Below are 7,713 nucleotides of genomic sequence, written 5' to 3'. Positions count from 1 at the left end.
ATATATATATATATATATATATATATATATATATATACATACATATATACATACAGTGGAGACTTAATAGTTGAACTTTTCAGTACTCGAATACAAAAGCTTGACTTCATACTCGAAAAACAAAACAAAAAACAAACAAAGGCTCCTGGCCTCTCCCTCCTGCTGTTGTCAAGAGAACAACATTCTCCTCTGTTCTGTCTAGTTTTTCATTTAGAAACTTCAGTGGCACGAAAGAGGCTTACTAGTGGCAAAAATATCTAGTACTCTTGGCTGTAAACCAGCTCTGGCCTCTCCCTCCCCAATGCTGCCAGTTGTCTCGTTCTCACACCACTAATACTAGTAATACCGAAGCTAAAATACTGGTATTCAGGTATACTGGATACTGGTGCACGTCCCTAGTCCCGCCGTGGTCATGAAAACAACATTCTCTTGCATTCTGTTTGTAATTTTTCATTTAGAAACTTACAATGGCCTCTCCCTCCCCAATGCTGCCAGTTGTCTCGTTCTCACACCACTAATACTGGTAATACCAAAGCTAAAATACTGGTATTCAGGTATACTGGATACTGGTGCACGTCCCTAGTCCCGCCGTGGTCATGAAAACAACATTCTCTTGCATTCTGTTTGTAATTTTTCATTTAGAAACTTACAATGGCACCAAAGAGGCTTATTGGTGATGAAAATAAGGAATCTAGTGAGAGTGCAAGTGGTGGTGGGTTCATAGGAATTGCATCAGACATTTTCATGGATGATGACTCATCCTCCAATGACCTCCCTTCTCCTCCCCACTCTTCTCTCCTCTTCTACATTATCCATCATCAGCCTTCACTTACAGTATTTACTAATAAAAATTATACAAAAAATTTAAAATTTTTTGTAAACTTAAGGTTTTGCCAAGATTACAACAAATTGCCTGATTTATAGGTATTGATAGTCAAACTCTTTGATACCCAAACAGCCATTTGGAACAAATCATTTGAGTATTGAGTCTCCACTTTGTTGTGTGTGTGTGTATATATATATATATATATATATATATATATATATATATATATATATATATATATATATATATATATATACACTGAGTGCCAGAGTATTGTACATTTTGAGACCACAGGTCATTTTGAACTTCAAATGAAGAAAACAAAACCACTGTGATTATAAAGAAGGTACTGAAGGGTTCCCACTTCTGTCATGCATTTTTCAAGCCATGAAAAAAGAAACTTATGAAAGTTCCCTGATGTTTCTGAACTTAGATTGTTCCATTCCTCTCTGGTTGCCATTTGAAGCCTTGAACTGTTAATTGTTCCTCCTCTTCAAGCACTTTTTCATGATGGACCAGATATTTCCAGTGGGGTTTTAGACCATGGGCATTGGGTTACCAGTCCTGCATAAACTCAACTTGGCAATCATGGAGTCATGTCCAGATAGATTCAACACTGTGACAAGGAGCTCTGTCCTGCACAAATTTGGAAGCATTACATATTTTGAATGAGCAAGGCAGATAATCACTCAAAGATCTAAATAATTGGTGAGTTTTATGTTCTCATTTCTTAAAAATACCTAATTTTCTACAGTGATAGCTAAAACAGACTCACATTATTTATCAATGAATCTGGATGGCTTTGAGTCTTAAATTTATTGTCAAGTGGGTCACTCCTTGGTCACCAGCACATGTTTGCCACAATTGCACGATACTTCATTGCGTTAAAACTCCTACTGTCATTGTGTTGTGCTCTACTTAAGATGTGTTTTTGGCAAATGCAACTCTAGATTCTTGTTGTATATGGGTAATGAGGAGTTTCTTGGTAGTTCTGCATCTGTGGAACTCTAGGTTATTTAATGTGTAGACAGCACTGCATTGTCCTAATATATACAAACTGAGCACCTGTAAGTCTTGTTCTCTGAGTTCTCGTTATTTCAGGATAGACATCTACTTGACATTTGATAAGGTTTATTGTGTATGCTGATGTCTTGTGTCCTAACCCTAACCTTTATTTATTTCTTATTCTGGTGTTACAATGCCACCTTTATGAAATTTCATGTCCACTTCTTCACCCATCTTGTAACTCTCACATTCCTTTCTATTTCTTCCACTACTGTCTCTGCCTTGTGTGGAGTTACAATAACTTATATCTGATCTTTTCTCACATCTTGTAAATTTTTCTAGCCACCTATTATGAAGATTTAATGTGAATCATACCAGAGTACATCTGTACAGATTATTGATGGAAAATGAGGTGATCCTTTTCAAAATGTTGTGTCTATGACTGAAATATGTGCATTTCTCAACAGTCTTGATAGACACATTTCTAGCTGCATGACATTTCTCAGAAGTTATTTGGTTGCAATACCAGGCAAAATTTTCAGAATTCCCTTGCAGAATCACTCTTACATTATGAGGCAGCAAACAGTATATTCTGGTGTGCAGGTGTGTGTGCGTGTGTATGTGTGGTGTGTGTATGTTTGCATATATGTTTAATATTTTTTTTATTTGATACGTTTTTTTTTTATTTTCTTGAGATTTGAACCTACACATGAGCGTCTGCCGATCCCACGCTCGCCACCTCATCCACCATGTTACCGCCTCCGTTTGTTTGTTTGTGTATCACATCCAATGCTCTTCCCCTCTTAATTAATTGGCTATTTTATTTATTCATTTATTTATTTATATAGTTTAGTTTTGTATTAAGAAATTAGCAATGTGAGTCAGTAATGTTGGGATGGGGAGACTCTTGCTTGTTTATAAAGGCATTTCGTATCCAAATTTTATTTAATCAATTAATTTATTATTAATTTATTTATTTTTCAGCATTATGAATTTTCATCTAGTTAAGATTACATGTTTTATAATACTGCTGGGTAGTCTCACAGTCCACTCTAACGCATCAATAAACATGCAGTATGTTTTTAATTTGGAAGACAAATTTTGAATTTCACATGCATTATGTTTTTTTCTTTTCTTCATCTCATTTCCTTTTAGCAGTCTTGGAGTTTCAGATTGCAGACTATAAAGTATCTGGTGGAAGTTGGATTATAGTTTTGTAATGAACTGTACCTTCTTGTTTATATTCCTGTTCAAACTTGTTCTACATGAAATATGATCATGATTAGATCTGTGATATGTATGCATGTAGTCTTTCCATGTCATATTATCATATATCTACTAGATTTAAGTTACAAAAGTATTTAAGCTTTGTTTTCCAAAGTTTGGTTTCATCATGTCAATCTTGCCTCCCACATTGATCATGACAGACAAACTTGAGTATTGTGGTCATGTAGCACACACAGGTCTACAATTTTTTATCCAAATTCTGAAAGACAATAATTTCCTAAACCTGGACACTCATTAATGTGCTGTTGCCTGAACGCAAAGTATTTTTCAATAAACAAGACCCAACATATCTCTTGCTCAACCCACACCTTGCAGATGTACTGTACATTTGGTCATCTATATTTTGTCCCAATTTTTATTGACTGGAAGATGATAGAACGTTAAAAAGCAAATTAAGCCTGGAATGGGATAGGAAACTAAACATTGCACAGAGAAGAGTTTAGATATCTTACAAAACGTAATGTGAATGCTGCACTGGTGTACAGCTTGTATGGCATCTAATGGAAAATTGTTGGGTAACTTCTCCATGAACAACTTTAAGAAGCAAGAATAAGTTGAAGCTGTAGATTGTTGACAATAACCAGAGAAAAATGAAAAATTGTAAAAAAAAAAAAATAAATAAATAAATAAATAATAAAAAAAAAAAAAAAAAAAAAAATATATATATATATATATATATATATATATATATATATATATATATATATATATATATATATATATATATATATATATATATATATATATATTTATAGTCAAAGGTAGATACATAAATTATGAATGAACCAATCAGAATCAATCTATATAGCAGGCTGGCAATCTTGTAAGTTACTGTGTGGATCAAAACCACACACATCCATTCACATTTCATATAAATGAAAGTAACTATATAAAAAGCATGAAATTAATGTAAAAATTCTCCTGTTTTATTTAAAGAAGTACTAAAAATATCCTGTTCCAAAAGAAAAATGAAAAAGGAGAAATATTGTGCTACACATTGTTGCTGTTCCCAAGTATTTAGGATTAAAGATTGTGGACCTGTACCATAACACATTTATTAGATTAGTATTATTTGTGATATACACAGGTTATTCATCTGTAAATAATAAAATACTTTATTCAAGAAAATATCTGATTCATTGCAGTATCATAGTGGTAGGGGATAATCTTGCTGCACACTCCATGACCAAGTTAAGAAGGAATTCTGCTACTGTATCCTCTGTATATTATAAAAGGTAACTGAAAGGTACAGGATAGTTAGACTAAGAACTTCATATATATATATATATATATATATATATATATATATATATATATATATATATATATATATATATATATATATATATATATATATATATATATTAGGGTTCCCAATATATTGAAACTAATGAGATATCATGGGAAGATAGTGTGTCTCAGAATTCCTCATGGGCAGTCCAAAATGTACCTACTAAGGTATACATGACACTGCAACAAACGTATAACTGAGTTACCACCACGAGTGTGACAGACAACTACAGATTAAAGCTGAAGGTGGCTATCAGCATAATGTATAAATAGATTGGACAGATTCACATTGTGGGGAGTGTCAGCTTGTATCATAAATGTTTATCTGCTTTAAGGGGATGTTAGCTGTAATGTTGGTCATTGTAATTAGTGTTTTATTTCTTGTTATCCTTTACCAAATAGTAAAACTATAATATTGAATGAATGGGTTTTATAAATTATATCATGTTTGCATTAAAAAGTTTATACTTCATTGTTGTATAGGGGCCTTAATCTCTTCCTTTTACCCTAAGGACAGTAGCAAATCATTTATATATTTTTTTATTGTTCTGATGTTTACAAAAATTGCCACCTATTATTCCAATACATATTTATTTTTCAAGCTTCTCACCTTCATTGCATCTGATGTACTAGTAAAATTTTGTTTAAAGAGCTATAAACTAGAAAAAATGCCTCCATGTTTACTGAGCTGGTAGAGCCTGCCTCAACTTAGCATATGTACTGCTCATCCCATACAGTTGACCAATGCTACTCAGTAAATATAATCATCTGATAGCTAATGTTCTTTTCCTAGGCTAACATGTGATATCTTATCATCTATCACTATCTCCTTTGTAATCTTGTATGGTGTTCTTCACTTTGATTTATTTTTCTTCTTTTACCCAAAAAGCTACTTTACTCATAACTCCAATACTCAGGTGTCCATTGAAGTATGTGATTTATGATTTAGCATTATGTGCATATGGATTCTTTTCTATGTGTTCTTAGGTGACTCAGTGCTTCATTTAGCCATGATACAGTGCCAAACATTATTCAACATCACAAAATGTTATGAGCTGTTGGATAAACTTACTTTTGTGGATTAGTTCACTAGTCAGTAAGGTTTGTAGTTTTCAGAACCTGCAGTGACTAGGTAATATAAAAGTAGTGATTACAGTTCAGTAATTTCCAGCAATAGATTATTGTACCTTTTTTTTTTTTTCTATCCAAGGTGGAATAAATATGACAAGTTCTTTTCCCCACCTTTGAGCTCCTTGTTATATCTGAGAACTAGCATATTTACACCATGGTCTGCAGATTTAGATTTTCTCCACTTGTAAGTTGCCCTTGGATCAATGAACAAAATTTACATCAAAAGTAGTATTTACATTTTATACACAAATCATTGTTGAAATCCAGTTAGTAGTTTATTGAAATGGTCATTGAAAGATAGTGCTTGATAATTATACCAATTCAGTGTATGAATCACCTGCAGTAAGTAATGTATGTATTTAAGTACATGTCCTGTCTCTGCCTTATACCCACTTTAAGGTAGAATGTCATATTGAATGGATACAGAATTGATCACCATAATTTTTAAACTTGTTTACAATTTCATAGAGTATTGGATACAAAAGCCAGCTTTAATGGAATTTTAGAATCTATAAATATGCCAATCTTTGGTTACATGGAATCATGCTTTATATACATACTAAACCTCATCTTTTTTTCCTCATTGAAACACAGTGTCTTTTGCAATTGACAGTGACCTGTTTTCTTGTTTCCTTCTATTTCCTCAATCCTCACTTCCAATCTTAAGCTGGATGTTGCATCTCTGTACACAATGACATCCAAGTTTACCACCATCTGGTAGCTATGACTACATAATCACTCAAACTATGTTCATCTCTGCTGTCTACCTCTCATCTAACTCATCTGATGATAAGAAATTCTTTGACAACATTCAAAAGTGGAGTGTTTCTGACTTTCCTTTAGTGGAAATCCTCATTCTTAGACTTTAATCCTCCCCTTTCACTGGCCATCCTGATGAATTAGCCTTTAACTTTGCTATCCTCCATGACCTAGAGCAACTGGTGCAACACCCTACTTTCATATCTGACCATACATCCAACATTTTTTACCTTTTCCTAACCTCTAATCCTGCTTATGCCATTACTCTCCTCAATTCAATACATTCTAATACTTGTATCTTGCCATATCTCTCCAATCCCTCCTTAGAATCCCCCTTTTCTCTGGTAAACTCTGAAATTCCATTCTTGCTTTTGTATTTCCTCCTTCCTAAGGCTTCAACTCTTTCAAAAGGGAGGTCTCAAGACATTTATCCCGTAATAAACAATCAAAATAAAGGGTATAGTAAAGTACTAATGAAATATCAGAGAAGCTTAATTCATTATTTTTGAAAATACAATTAGATAAGAAAAGTTAGGTAAAACACACACAACACAAGCATATACTTCTTACTGTATAAAAAATTAGGATATAAACTAAGAACAAAAAGTGTAACACACACACACACACACACATATTATTGAAGAAAAAAATAGACAGTAAAAACTGGGCATGGAAAATCAAGATAGCATGATAGAGAGATGAACCGATTTGGTTGTCAAAATCATCCAGGTGATGAGGTAATATGGGCTGTTAGTCATTCTAGATGGAATATGTTGGACCTATGCTTTGTTTTCTGTCACTGGTATTTGCTTCAGTAATACACTATAATTCAGCATACCATTTCTCTGAAGTCTCTTGTGTCCCCAACCTGATAACTCTTACACCTCCACATCCAACATTGCGGCTCTGTGTCCAACCTTCAAATTATTCACATTATGCAAACTGCTTTAACCCCTTCAGTACTATGATACATTTCCATATTTATTCTGGCTACTATTTGTTGATTTTCTACAGCTTCAGAAACTCATGTGGGGGATTAAAATAGTGAAGACTGTTGCCATTAATCTTCTGACTTCCATAGACCTTTCGTAATGTCAATAAAACAGTCAAATCATACACAAACCTCAAGGCAAAAATGTGTCCCAGTATTGAAAGGGTTAAAAGCCAGTGGCAAATAACAGTTGTTGGCTTGGTGCTTCACACCTGTATGATTTTCGGTGCAACAACATTAGTAACTTGATCACCAGTCCTCTTCAACAGAAATGAGTAATAGTTATAGTGCATATTGCTCTACAATGACGACACACAAAAGTCATGCAGTTATTTGATCGTTTCAAATTAATATAAGCAACAGCAGCAAATACACTGATGCCCTGCAATGCAAATTTTATCATTAGGTTGGAAAATAATATTCT

The 7,713-nt window shown here is 33.4% G+C and overlaps 1 protein-coding gene across 5 annotated transcripts in view; it reads left to right on the top strand.

Moving 5' to 3' along the window:
* Positions 1 to 5,643, top strand: part of LOC123513988 (outer mitochondrial transmembrane helix translocase-like) — a 38,837-nt gene extending 33,194 nt beyond the window's left edge. For 4 of the 5 annotated variants that reach the window (XM_045271517.1, XM_045271520.1, XM_045271521.1 and 1 more), the window contains one exon: positions 2,527 to 5,643. The gene's annotated coding sequence lies outside the window, so the exon portion shown is untranslated. The remainder of the gene's footprint in view (positions 1 to 2,526) is intronic. The other variant, XM_045271518.1, reaches the window with a different exon arrangement.
* The last annotated feature ends 2,070 nt before the right edge of the window (positions 5,644 to 7,713 follow it).

The sequence above is a fragment of the Portunus trituberculatus genome, chromosome 37, assembly GCF_017591435.1.
Source record: "Portunus trituberculatus isolate SZX2019 chromosome 37, ASM1759143v1, whole genome shotgun sequence".
NCBI lineage: Eukaryota > Metazoa > Arthropoda > Malacostraca > Decapoda > Portunidae > Portunus > Portunus trituberculatus.
The sequence above is the reverse complement of the archived record's forward strand: the minus strand, read 5'-3'. Positions and strand labels throughout refer to the sequence as shown.